This window comes from Lampris incognitus, chromosome 5 (assembly GCF_029633865.1).
Source record: "Lampris incognitus isolate fLamInc1 chromosome 5, fLamInc1.hap2, whole genome shotgun sequence".
Taxonomy (NCBI): Eukaryota; Metazoa; Chordata; class Actinopteri; order Lampriformes; family Lampridae; genus Lampris; species Lampris incognitus.
Window position 1 is genome coordinate 4,024,335 of NC_079215.1, and position 14,349 is coordinate 4,038,683.

The 14,349-nt window shown below is 41.9% G+C and overlaps 1 protein-coding gene across 1 annotated transcript in view; it reads right to left on the minus strand.

The window, feature by feature from the left end:
* Positions 1-8,516, minus strand: part of LOC130112351 (B-cell receptor CD22-like) — a 39,130-nt gene extending 30,614 nt beyond the window's left edge. The window contains exon 1 of the mRNA XM_056279680.1: positions 8,215-8,516. The gene's annotated coding sequence lies outside the window, so the exon portion shown is untranslated. The remainder of the gene's footprint in view (positions 1-8,214) is intronic.
* Between the last annotated feature and the right edge of the window lie 5,833 nt (positions 8,517-14,349).

Consider the following 14,349-nt stretch of genomic DNA (forward strand, 5'->3'; position numbering starts at 1 on the left):
AAGGCGGGACTCCATGCAGTTTGACTGACAGGCTGACCTGGGCGAGCCTACCGCTTGAGGGCGGGAACTTCCCAGATTCGTCCTAGGAAAAAAATATTCGCGTCGGGGAGAACCAGCGAAGTGTTCATACACTCTCACTGTTTGTAAACAGTGATGACGTAGGCGTGGATGCGCGCGCAGTTAGGCAACGGAAGTATAGCGGAGTTAGCTAGTTTGTCAAACTATGCGAGGGGATTAACGGCAAAAGATCGTGAAAGTTACCCGAATAGGTTAACTTTGGCGAACGGCAACCGACTTGCAGATCCGTGTGGTATTACCGAGTGGGTGGAAGACGTTACTATATCCAGTGGCCCGAGATATACAAATATATATATATATTTGGTGGAGAAACCGAGCGTATACACAAGAGAGAAGTTGCGGGCATACAAGTCACTGGATGCTTATGTAAACTACTAATAAGACACATTAGCCCCTAGCTAACGAGTCTGACCCTTTAGTCGAGCGGTTAGTGATGTCGCCTTGTGGAGCAGTACACCCAGTATCGAATGCCGCACCGGGCAGGAAAATAACCGGTTACATTGGTGGCAGCGGTGGGATCCGGAAGTGTGCAGATCCTCAGAAGTCTCTTCGGAGCGCGGGAATAACAAACGCAAGGGCGCGTTTCCGGGGAGGGTGACGACTGTAAACTACTAATAAGACATGTTAGTCCCGAGTTAACGGGTCTGACCCTTTAGCCGAGCGGTTAGTGACGTCGCCTTGTGGCGCAGTACACGCTGTATCGAATCCCGCACCGGGCAAGAAAATAACCGGTTACACTTACAACTATGTTGTTTGTGGTCACGTACAAAATGTAAAACACCATGACATAGACTAAGTTTTGTGTCCTGAATCCGAAGTCTTGCCAAGTAAAAGACAAGGACACAAGACGGCTATGTACAAGCATGGGTCATCATAAACAAGCCCGAGAACTAAACGTCCTCACAGCCAGTTGTAGCTGCATGGCAGGGTGAGTATTTTTTGTCCTGTCGCTTTTCTAGTTGGCTCAGGGTTCATGACGTTGGCCTAGTTGTTGTGCAAACATGAAATCTGCTTCTATTTTACTGTCATTTTCTCCCCTCGTCACATCAAAATGTGCTTTTCCCTGTAACTCAGTCCTGATAAACAGGGCATGAAATTCACATTATCATGCACTGCACACAATGTCTTGTTGATTCAGAGTTCCAGCTGTGGATGTTATTAATTTGTAGTGGAAAAATGCGACATTATATAGTAGAATTTACAGTCTTCTCAGCCACAGCCTAATTTTGACTGAGATTAAGTGTTAATTGCAAGCCCCGGTCATCAAATTAAAACATATATTGGATAAGTCAATATGCTTTATTCTGTCTTTTTCACATTTCAGACTTGGGTCATGCTGCAGCGATGCAGCGGCTATGTTATTTAAAGTTGAGCTCTGTGTTACGACGGGGAGGACAGAGAAAGCAGCAGTTACAGCTGAACCATGTGTGTGGAAAGACCTAAGCAGGAAAGATGTCAAGCCAGCTCCACTTGGGGAAATCAGCTTCCATAAACCAAAGAGGTTGGGCAGGCAGCTCCCTAAACTTCTCGGAGGAACAGAGTCAAACCAGGAGGCATGTAATAGTTGACAGAGGCTAGATACATTTCCTTTTGTCATTGTGCATTTAATTCATTTTCAAAAGTTCTCCTGCATCTTGTAACACCATAAACTACCCTGAAAACCGAGCTTTTTTATAATACAGAGATGAAAATCATAAAGACGTATAGACACTGAGTCATTTCAGTGTATTTGTTTGACCTTTACCTTCAGATTATTTATTCTGGACATCGGATTGTCTAGTCTCTATTGTGTACTGTTTCTGTTTTAATGCTCTGCTTCATGACTTTAGTAAAAATTCAATCAAGATTCATAAAATCTTGAAAAGAAAAATATTATTCAGCATAATTGTCTTCTTGTTGCCCTGTCATCAGAGTTGACTGATGATGACATCCGGGAACTGCAGGTTGTGGACCCAGAGTTTTGCAGCTCCTCTTTAAGCTTCTCATTTTCAGCCCGTAGTTTTTCACACTCCTGCTGCAGGTTGACATAGTCCTTCTGAAGCTGAGGGTACCTCAGGTTCAGATCATCATATTCTGTCCTTGGGACTGGGATGTCCTCTTCAGCTTTAACAGAAAAGCCAACAGTTAGGATATGCCGGCACAAGCTCACAACAAATTGGCTGATTGCACAACAAAAATATCTCCTCACCAGGACAGTGATCCATGCTGCTGACTTGTCCTGGAGTTTCAGAAAGAGCAGGCTGATTGGGTGGAGTGTAAACCCTTTCATCTCATCTCCTTTTCCTATGGTACCTTAACATAAAAAAGCCAAATTAATGAACAGAAATACTGATCAGAGGCCATATTACACATTCCTAACTTGCAGATCCTATCTTTTTTTCTAATTTATTTCTGATTTTTCCCTTTTTTCTCCCAATTTAGTGGCCAATTGATCCCTATTTTAATTCAAACACCCACCCTCGTATTGCATGCGTTCGCCAACTGCGTCCCTCCGTCGGCAGTCTCGAAGGAAAGCGCCTCCCCACTTTCGTGACAAGGCGAATCCAGGCCGAACCACTGTTTTTCCGACACACACAGAGACGCATTCACATGACGAACACAAGCCGACTCCGCCCCCCTCCCGAAGACAGCGTTGCCAATGATCGCTGCTTCGTCGAGTCCGGCCATAGTCGGATCTGACGAGACCGGGGCGCGAACCCCAGTCCCCAGTGGGCAAATGCATCGACACCAAGCCGATGCTTAGACCGCTACGCTACCGCGGACCCTGCAGATCCTATCTTAACTGTTTGGTTACGATTAGATATTAGGTTATGATTTGCTTAATACCAACTGGGGAAAAATCTTATCTTAGACATCCCTATCTTCACTTTAAACTTAAGATGGTCAATATTTGTAATACAGCCCCATTTTCTCAAAGCCAGCAGCTGCAAGCTCCAAAGTGCACTGAATAGCATGAAATGAAAGAGGGAAGAAGTAATTCTAAAACCATTAGGAAGTGTTAGGTCTAATTATTCTGACCTTTCCACCTTTACCTCGGGGTTCTGACTTTGTTTTGTGTATTTAAACAGAGAGGGCACAAAATCAGGATTCTGTGAGTCCAGTGACGCCTCACCTGTAAATAGCCAGACACACCACATTAGCCAAATAATAGCGGCTAACGCCGCTTATCGGTAACTGTAGAAATTAGTCTCCATCTAAACCAGGCATGCCAGTGAAACCAGAGTACATAGATAATTTACCTGACAGAAAATGGACACTGCAAACGCCAGCATTTTGGATCGGGCCCTCAGTCCAGTTTTCATCAATACGTTTGATGGCTTGCAGCCACAGGGAGGCATCTCCGGTGGCTCTGAAATGGCCGTGATCCCGTCGGAATTGGGTAAAACTTCAGTCCGCTGTTGGTAGAGTAGCGATTCGTACAGCCAAACACACAACAACCGCACATTTTGATGCTGCTTATACTTCTGAATTAACTATGTCATCTCCTCGTCTGAATAGCGTGAATGAATGGGAGACTCGGGGGGGGGTAGGCGTTTCACTTCCGTTGCCTAAATGCGCGCGCATACTTTTGATGACGTAGGCTGTAAAAGGGTCTCTAGCAGAGCGTAAACACGCCGATGAAAACGAACAGAATAGAAGGTAAGAAAAGTGTCGAATATTAAAATAACGCAAGGTAATATCATATCCCCCGGTGGATAATAAACTACGCTTACAGGCGAAGTCGTTTAAACGTCGTAAAATGCATTTGTCGTAATTTGCTTGGCGTGATCGTCAGGGACGCGGCTGCTCCGACCTCAGCCGGTTAATGTTAGCAAACACTAGCTAGCTTGGAGCTGATGAGTTCAGTTAAGTTACATTCATTAATTTGGCATACGCTTTTATCCAAACCGACTTACAAAAGAGTAGTTAATTAGCAGATAAATTTGAGTCCTGCCAACTGGTATGATAGAGTGTTACGTAGTAATCATACCACAGTACTAGTACTGGTATACTTAGTAGTAGTATTAGTGGTACATTTGCCACATAGCTGCCATATAGTTAATAGCTGAGAGTGTATGTCATGTCAAGTACATCACTGTAAGTGTGTCTTAGATCATCAAGACGCGGTGAACAGAATTTAAATACAGAGATGTTCTCTGCCACATAGCAGTACAGCAGATGAATCATCAGAACAGCATAAATCGTCAAAAGAGAGTATAATAGTAGACACTGGTGTAAACTACTAATAAGACCCGTTAGCCCCTAGCTAGCTAATGGGTCTGAGCCTTTAGCCGAGCGGTTAGCGACGTCGCCTTGTGGTGCAGTACACCCCGTATCGAATCCCGCACCGGGCAAGAAAATAACCGGTACCATTGGCGGCAGCGGTGGGATCCGGAAGTGTGCAGATCCTCAGAAGTCTCTTCGGAGCGCGGGAAGAACAAGCGCGAGGGCGCGCTTCCGGGGAGGGTGACGACTGTAAACTACTAATAAGACCCGTTAGCCCCTAGCTAGCTAACGGGTCTGACCCTTTAGCCGAGCGGTTAGTGATGTCGCCTTGTGGTGCAGTACACCCGTATCGAATCCCGCACCGGGCAAGAAAGTAACCGGTTACACTGGTGAGGATGTCTTGGTCTGGTAAGAATTGGCACAATAGTAGTAGTAGTAGCAGACGACACCGTTAGTAGTGTAACGTGCATGGATAAGGAGACAGGTTGACCGCTGGCTGACCCTTTAGTCGAGCGGTCAGCGATGTCTCCCGCGGTGCGGGCGACACGGGTTCGCGTCTCGGCCTTGGCAGTTCCTGTGGTTGCCCTCCGAATTTGCCACATTGGTGTTAGAAGCGGGACGGTGAGACCGTAAGGCCATCTGAAGCGTATGCGCCCAGAGGCATGAAGGAGCTGATATATCCTTAAGCGCTTCCCGAAGGAGGGGGGTAGTGTAACGTGCATGGATAAGTAGACACGTTGGCTGACGGGTCGGACCCATTAGTCGACTGGATAACGTTGTCGCTTGCGGAGTGGGAGACATGGGTTCGCGTCCCGGCTGTGACGGTTCCTGTGGTTGCCCCCCTGAATTCGCTACAGTAGTATTAGCTATTCATATTAGCTCCAAAGTGGCACTACAGATAATAAAGTATTAAGGTTGGCGTGGAAGAGGCAAGATTTTAGAGCTTTCTTGAAGGAAGTAAGCGAATCAGCAGATCTGATGGTTACTGGCACGTTCCCTTCAAAGATTACTTACAAAATCACATTAGTAAATGTCAACACTGGGTTATCATACACTACTTTAGTGTACATACTTATATCAGTCAACCAGAGTGTTGGCTAATTCTGTCAAAGAAAGTTCTGTCACCTTTTGTCAAAGCGTATTGCAGTTGGTACGATGGGATACCTGTGTAGAGGCCGTGTTATGGTTCTTTGTTTGTAGTGAAAATATTCTACTCAGAATCTATTCATGAATTCAACACTTGAATTTGTTGCTGAATTGCAGACACGGGGAAAAAAATGCTTAAGCTGGGCATCTGTTGTAGTGGCCGTAGCAAGCGTAATGAATGAGTTTTAAACTTCTGCTGCCTGGCCACTCTGATGGCCGAGCGGAATAGACCGCTGTTCTGGCATTCCACACTCCGCTCGTCACGTGGCTGGGAGGTTCGTATCCCAGACTCGCCGTAACCGGTCACGGCCAGAGCGTCCACGGGGTAAGGCATTCATTAGGCCACCCTTACCCAAGGGATAGTGGGTGTAGATCGGTGTAGTGTTCGGGGACTTGTCGTTCTCCAGCGACCCCTCTGGCCCATCTGGGCGCCTGCAGCCAAGCAACCGAAAGCATTCTCCCTACGTCTCCTTCGCGGCCTGAAGGTAATGTAATCCATGCGAGGCTTCAGCGTGTAAAATAGCGAGAGCAGCAGACCACGAGTTTGAAGGAAGCGGGGACCGTTCAAGATGGCGGCATGAGCAGACAGTAGAACCTTCTCCAAAAAGTTTTTCAGTATAGCAACTTCAGTTTTGATTAGTATCACACCATTCAACTGAAACAATAGGACAGTAGCAACAGGAATTGATTTTCACTTTAATTGTCAATCTTTCGTTGGCGTTTCTCATCAGTACAGCGACTTTTCAAAGCAGCTAGCTAACTTCCGTCGCCGTGCAGTGAAAACCCTTGCCATGGCTAACAACGTGAACAAACGTAAGTCTCCTAGCATTGGGGTTAGCTCATCAGCTCCAGAATCCCCACTGAAAACCCCAACCGGCAAAAAAGGGAAAATATTGGGTGATGAGGGGGATATGGCCCAAAACATCATTGCTAACCTGACACAGGCGATACATGAAGGAGCAGATGGCCTGCAGGCCGAAATTGTCAGCTTGAAAAAATCAGTTGAGTTTGTCTTGGCTGAGGTAAAAGACCTGAAAGGGAAGATGGAGCATAGGTTATCAGAATCGACAAAACCGAATGAAAACTGGCTGAGATGGAAAACAAGGTGCTTGAACTGTCACGGTACAAAAGTGTTCGGTTTTCCCGAAGAGGAGGGGGAGGACATTCGAAACAAGGTCATTTCCATTTGCCAGATGACGACCCCAGACCTCAAGGATAAATTCTCTGACGTGGTCGACAGTGTCCACCGGCTTGGAAAAGCACCTCAGGACCAGCAGCGGCCAAGGGGTGTCATTCTACAGTTTTGGATGAGGCACTACCGAGATGGCGTCTGGAAAGCTGCGAAACACTCAACTTTCCTCCGAGAGAAGAAACTGCGCTTCAAGGAAGATTTCTCACCAGAGGACAGGGCAAGACGTAGTCTGCTGTGGCCATTGGTGGAGAAGGCTAGGGAAGAAGGCAAGCTGGCCTACTTGGTCGGGGCAAGAGCCTTCATGGAGAGGAAGGAGATTCATCCCCCAGCAAACTGATGATCGCTAGTTGGCGTGCAGGTTTGATCAGTCACATTCTGACATTGGGTTTCACATGTGTTTTCACTCGATTCCGTTTTGAAATGTTCAATAGTCTGACTTTGTGACGTTAACGGTAACTTTCAAAAAAGAGGAAGATTTATTACTGAACAGACTGCCTTTATCTTCAGAGTCATATTGAACTTTACTCTTTGTCCTAACTCAAGTGAGTTACTGTGCATATGTTGTTCTGGTTGTTGCACTATACAGTAAGTGTGGTCTATATAATATTATAATATACAGTCGTTTACTAAAGTTGCTCTGTTCTGGTTTACATAAGGAGAGCGTTCTGCTCCAGAGAGAATACTACTCTTCACTTGTCAGGGTATAAAGCTACTTAGCTACACTCTAGCTCACTGTAGGTCGTTCGTTTTTTCTTTTTTCCCCCTCATCATTTCATCCTTAACAGTCGTTTCCTTTAATGCTCGGGACTTAAGGGACAAAGTAAAACGAAAGGCTATTTTTCTTTATGCAAAGAGTTTTAACGCTGACTTTTGTATTATTCAGGAGTCTCATTCAGAGGCAAATGACTGAACATTTTGGAAGTCCAATGGGGTGAAGAAGTATGGTTCTCCCATGGCTCCAATCATTCTGCAGGTGTCTAAACATTAAAAGACAGGTTGAGTGGTAAGATCCTTCTCTCCATTTCTCATCCTCATGGTCACTTTATTTTTTTGGTTATCTCACTAAATGAGGAACTTTTTTTGCTTGGCAACATTTATGGGTATAATAATAAAAAAGAAAACATAAAATAGAATATATACAGGGTAAATATACAAATATGAAAATGATCGTGGGTGGAGACTTCAATTTGACTATAAATGATACAATTGACAGATGGCCTGCAAAGGCTAGTACCAACCCAAATGCCATCTTGACAGACTTCATACACAATTTAGGTCTTACAGATATTTGGAGACTAAAGAAACCAAATGTGATCGATTTTACGTGGGGAAACAAAACCGGTTCTCTTGGTTAATACTGGTTCTCTATGGTTAATATCAGATTCTATGGTGGACTCCACACTCAGAGCTGTAATCTTACTGGCCCCCTTATCTGATCATCAAGTTATTCTATTGGAAGTGGCTGCGTCTGCCTGTCACCAAACAAGAATGAACTGTGGTTACTGGAGGCTAAACAACTCTTTATTAGCACACACATGTTTACAAAAGGATAGCTTAGAGAAAATAAATAAGTACTGGCAACTAGGTCTTACTCAAAAGGCTTTTAGTAAAAATTGGGAACTCCTCAAATTCGAACTCCGGAAATTGATGATGAAATTAGGAGCTGAATTAGTCAAGTCTAGAAGAAAAGAAGAAACCCAATTAATTGCAGATATCGTCACACTAAATAACTTGGCACCTAATTATATGTTGGAGGAGAATAAAGTAAAATTAGCAGAATCACAACTCAAATTAGTCAACATTTACATTCATAAAGTGAAAGGAGCCTTTGTACGTTCTAGGAAAAAATGGCTCGAAGAGGGAGAGCACAATTCATCTTATTTTTTTAAATGAGAAAAACACCATCAGAAGAATAATTGCTTAATGAAATTAAAAATTGATGATTCGGTCATAGAAGACCCCCTAATGATTTCTAGTCACTGTGAACATTTCTACAAAATACTGTATGAATCCAAATCCTCAATCTCTTAAATACACAATTATATCCAAAAATTAGAAGGTGTTAAAGCATTAAATGATGAAAATATCAGCATTTGTGACTTACCTATTACTATAAATGATGTTAAAGATTCTATCAGCAAGCTCAAGTCTAATAATTCTCCAGGGACTGATGGTCTAACAGCTGAATTCTATAAAAACATTCTCTAATGAATTATCTCCTTTCCTGCAAAGAGTATTCGTGGAAGCTTTCCATAAAGGATATCTCCCTCCTTCCATGAATCAAATTGCTTATTGATAATTGGCATCCAATTTGCTCCCTCCAAAATGATTACAAGATAGTAGCCACATGTTTAGCTAGAAGAATTAAGGATGCTCTTACTGATATAATAGATGAAACCCAGTCATGTTTTATGGTAGGTAGACACATAACCAACAACATTAGACTTGTTCTAGACATTTGAGATTATTCAGACTTGGTGGATGATGAGGAGTTTATTTTTTGCTTAGACTTCTATAAGGCCTTCGACACGATAGAGCATGATTCCATTTTTGAAGCATTAAATATTTTTGGCTTTGGTAGTATATTTTCAAATGCAATTAGAACCCTCTATAAAAATAGCAATTGTTCCATTAAATTATCACATGGCATTAATAGAGGTCTTCGTCAAGGTTGTCCGGTTTCACCGTATCTCTTTTTGCTTGCTATGCAAATTCTCTCGATTCACATTAAAAACAGTGGTGTCATGGGTATATCCATTGCTGATAAATTCTATCCTCATTAGCCAATTAGCTTATGACACAACATTATTCTTAAAAAATAAGGACCAAATTAAAAAATCTATTGATGCAATTAATGTCTTCTCCAAAGTTTCTGGTCTCTTTTTAAACATAACATAATGTGAACTACTTCCCATTAAGACATGTGATGATGAAAGAATACAAAACATACCGGTGAGAAACACAGTCAGATAGCTAGGTGTAAGCATAAAGAGCGACCAGAACCTTTATGATTATAATGAGCACTAGAACATTTTAATCCTTTGATCAAAACAATAGAGCAGAGATTCAATCTCTGGCTTCAGAGGGATTTATCCATTTCTGGAAGATCTTTGCTAACAAAGGTAGAGGGTTTATCTAGACTTATTTATAATGCCCCAGCAACGGATGTACCCAAGGATTTCTGAAGTAAGAACAAACTTTTATTTAATTTTATTTGGAAGAAGAAACCTCACCTAATAAAAAAGAGTGTGTTGATGAATAAGCCATGCTCTGGTGGTCTCAATGCATTAGATTTCTCTACTTTAAACGTGACCTTTAAGATAAACTGGATCAAAGCCTAGCTCAAGAATCCATCCTCAATCTGGAATGTTATACGCCCCTGTGTTTTTAGTTCTGTTGGTGGTCTACCCTTTTTGTTAAGATGCAACTATGATATTTCCAAGATTCCACTGAAACTCTCAACTTTTCATAAACAAATGCTCTTAAGCTGGTCATTAATGTATCAGCATAACTTTTCTCCTCATAAATATTTTATATGGAACAATATTGACATACGTTTTAAGAATAAGACTCTATTCAATAAGAGGTGGTTTGACAGAGGAATACTGTTCGTTAGTCAACTGTTCAACCCAGCAGGCCATCTACTCTCATATGAAGGATTCCTGAACATGTATAATGTTCCTGTCAGTCCAAAGGGTTATGATGCTGTGTTTGATGCAATCCCTTCTGCAGCCAACATGTTATTATCCTCTGCGCCCAGAGGAGATGTTTGTGTGATTCCTTCCTTAGACCCTGTTAACGTTTATATTGATGCTGAATGTCCTTTACTGAGTGTCAAAGCTACTAAGCAGCGCATAAGGAATATTATTCTTAGGGAAACAGTTACTACTCCCTCTGCTGTTTTCGTTTGGAATAACATATTTGACAACATTCAGTGGAAATGGTCATGGCCTCTCTCAAAAAAATACTTGTTAACTAACAAAGTTAAGCAAGTGTCATTCAAAATAATGCACCGTTGCTACCCTGTTAGACCTGCTTTTCTAGATATAGGATTGATGCTGATGTTAGCTGTAGCTTTTGTAGAAATGAGGATGAATCCTTAACTCATCTTTTCTGGGAATGTACGTATAACGACGTCTTCTGGACTGATGTTGATAACTTTATACCCAGGAAAGTCACTAACTTCAGTGTGAAAATGGAGCATGTCTTATTCGGAGTAACTAAAGATGACCTTGATAATGTCCAATTTTTACATGTGATTAATCTTCTTCTAATTTCTGGTAAATAGCATATCCATACCAGCAAATTCTCTGCCCGTAAACCCAACTTCTTTATCTTCAAAGCCATTTTTGACCAATATTTAGATACTCTCAAATGTAGTAAACACAGTAAAGCCATCAAAACCAGAAACATCTGTGGAACTATTTTGTCTTCCAGAAAATACTGCACTGAGTCCCCTGTTAATACTATTTCCTTTTACACACCCTTTGCTTTTGGTTTTTTCCTTTTGGAGCATGCTGTGTTTTCTTTGTATCCTGCTGCTCACTGTATTATTGTACATCTGTTCATTGTACATTGTATTATTTGAATTGTACTTACTTTGATTGATAAAAAGTGGAAAAAAAATGTTAAACGAAAAAAAAGTAAGTTGAAGTTGAAACGCGAGCTCAGAGAAAAAGCGGGATTAAAGAAATAGGTATTCGTTTCTCCGGTGAGTGTCTTACCAAGTGTTCGCCGTGTGTGTTGCTGGCAAACATAGCATAATGGATTTGTTTCACAAGTAGATGAGCTGTACCAACATAAGCAAAAAGCCAGTGGGGGTTCATCTCAAGCTGAACTAACGGAAGTGTTATTAGAAGCTGTTTCACATGTGCAGCGGTTGAGAGAATGGAATGTATACCAGTTGTAAGCTGCTGCATGTTCCTGGATATGGATTTCTGAGTGATATTAGTGTCAGATGTGGTCATGTTTAGTTTGATAAGTCGTTGAATCTTGCCCTGCTATGCAGGTTGTTTTTCTTGAGCTGATTTGGGACAGTCCATTGGGCAAATCACCAACGGACACGTGGCAGACGAGCTGAGGGCGTGAAGAGGAACATCTGGCCAGCAACCGGAAGTGTTCTGCTCCACATGTCTTCATTTCATCGGGCAGATAAGTGCTGAGATCTCACCACACTTAATACAAAAACATACTACCCGGGGAGATGAACATTGTTTACTTTTATTTTTTGGGGGGGTTATTTCATCAGAGCTCTGAAAGGCTAAAAAGAGAAAACATTGATTTTCACAACTAAAAGGACAGTACAACACACACCAAAAAAAAAGAGAAAACAACAGGATCATAATATGTTTAATGTCACAGTAAAATAAATACCGGCTGTTTGAGTAAAACGTAATAGGTGTTTTGGTGTTTTCATTCCTCTACTCCTTTGAAAAGTACCACAAACAAGCATAGCCTCCAGTACCAACTTCCAAAGCATCCTCGGTGCGCTTGTCACTTGCTAAATTTGGTTTCTACGGTGGATGCCAATAATGCAAACAGGACAGAGGCCTACAAGAAACTGTTGAGGTCTGTAGAACCTGATAATGTAATAAATCCCCGATAATGTAATAACCCTGATAATGTAATAAAAAATGCACTTGAGGCCGTTGAAAATGCAATAAAACCTGATAATGTAATAACTTCCTGATAATGTAATAAAGTGCATTTCCCGATAATGTAATAAACTATACATCATAGCTAACCCTAAACCCTAATAACGTCCCGTTAATGTAACACATTATTACATTATTGGTAAAAAGTTTATTACATTATTGGGACATGCACTTTATTACATTATCAGGAAGTTATTACATTATCAGGTTTTATTGCATTTTCAGTGGACTCGAGCAGATTTTTATTACATTATCGGGGTTATTACATTATTGGGAATTTATTACATTATCAGGTTCTACAAGGTCCGCCTTCTCCAAATCTCAGGCTGCCTGGAACAAGGCTGCAAGGTCCACTACTGGTGCAGAGGTGGTTGAAGAGCACTGCAAACTTCAGCTGGTACAACCTAACGCAACAAGATGGAGCGGATCTATAGAATCCTCAGAGATCAGGGAGAGGGGGCTGTGCGAGCTGTTTGTGCTACACTTAATGTTCCAATGTAAGTAGTGTGTCCTTTTTGTTTCATTACCTACAGTAATACTTGAGAATTCCAATGAATTATTGTACTTACCCGTCTGAGGCCTTGTAGAAAAGAAAAGTATTTTTTAGATTTATCACACTAAGTAATCCATTACCTTGCTAGTTCTAGTTCTAAACTTTTCTGCATGATTTCTCCAAAGAACAAGGAGTAATTATGTCTATCCTGTGTAAACTCAAATAACTGGTATATTCACTCAAATATACTGAAATGCAATGCATTTTTGTGTGTGCTACAGTCCAGCTGACATTGCCTTTTTGGGCGAATATGCCAACACCATGGGTGCAGTTGCTAAGGCAATAAACATACTACAGGGAGAATCCAGCATTCAGATGGGATGGCTGCTCTCTACAATCACAACTCTCATCTCCAAGCTTGAGAAAACCAAAGTGTCACTGAACTTCTGCACGCCACTGGTGGATGCCCTGCAAGATGGATTGAAGAAACAGTTTGGGGAAATGATGTCCGACCCAGAGCTGGTTTCTGCAGCCATTCTTCATCCGAAACTCCAAACATCTTGGATCACTGATGACGATGTCCTCAAACTAGGTGAGAAAACAGTTATCACTAAATGTTCCATTGTCAGTTTCCACTTTTTTAAACACTGACGTTATATACACATATAGACTGTTGATGATGATGAAAAAGATTTGTTGTACAAGTACTTGCGATGAAGAGGAGTTCTTTTGCAATAACTCCTCTTCATCGCAAGTGCTTGAGCAGATGTCGGTGGGCCGGAAGAGGCTCATCATGGTCAGGAAGATGTTCCTTGATGTAACCGAGGCCTAAATCAAACAAATCAAACGACCAAACAGCTGGATGCGTACCTGGCATGATCGGCTGGAAGTATGGACAATTTGAAATCTTACCCGGCTGTATCCAACCTGTCGCTCAGGTTAAACACAGCCCTCCCAGCCTCTGCTGCCTGTGAAAGACTTTTTAGTGCAGCTGGATTGATCTTCAGACCAAGGGGATGAATTCGTTCACACAACTTCGAAAACCAGCTTCTACTGAAGTTGAATAAGAACTTCTTCAAATTTGAATAGTTTGACCAGGCTGAGAATTCTCACCTGTCATCATTAGAGACCTGTGTCACCTCATTTGAGATGGACAGTGCAGTAGAAGTCGTTGTACACTGTTGTGTAGATCTGCTGTTCGGACTGCTCTGCCCTATAAAGGCAACAAAATGTTCACATTGAATGCAGAAGTGCACTTACTTTCACCTTTAAAAACTGAGCGGACATTACCTCAAAATGAAGAAAGACTATTGTTCCTTGTTCAAAGGCTGTAGGTAAGGTAAATGATGACGATGCAACTCGCAGCGTTGAGGATCAGGATGAGTTCAGTCCACCCAGTGTTGAAAGGACTAAAAGAAGTACTGTAATTCTTTGTTCGAAGCCATTGCCTTGTGAATTAATACCACACACACCACTATCTGTATAACTGCCGTGCTGTTTTGTGGTGTGGAGGACAGAGGGGGTGTTAAAATAAAAAATGACAATAATAATAATAATAAACTTTATTTGTATAGCGCCTT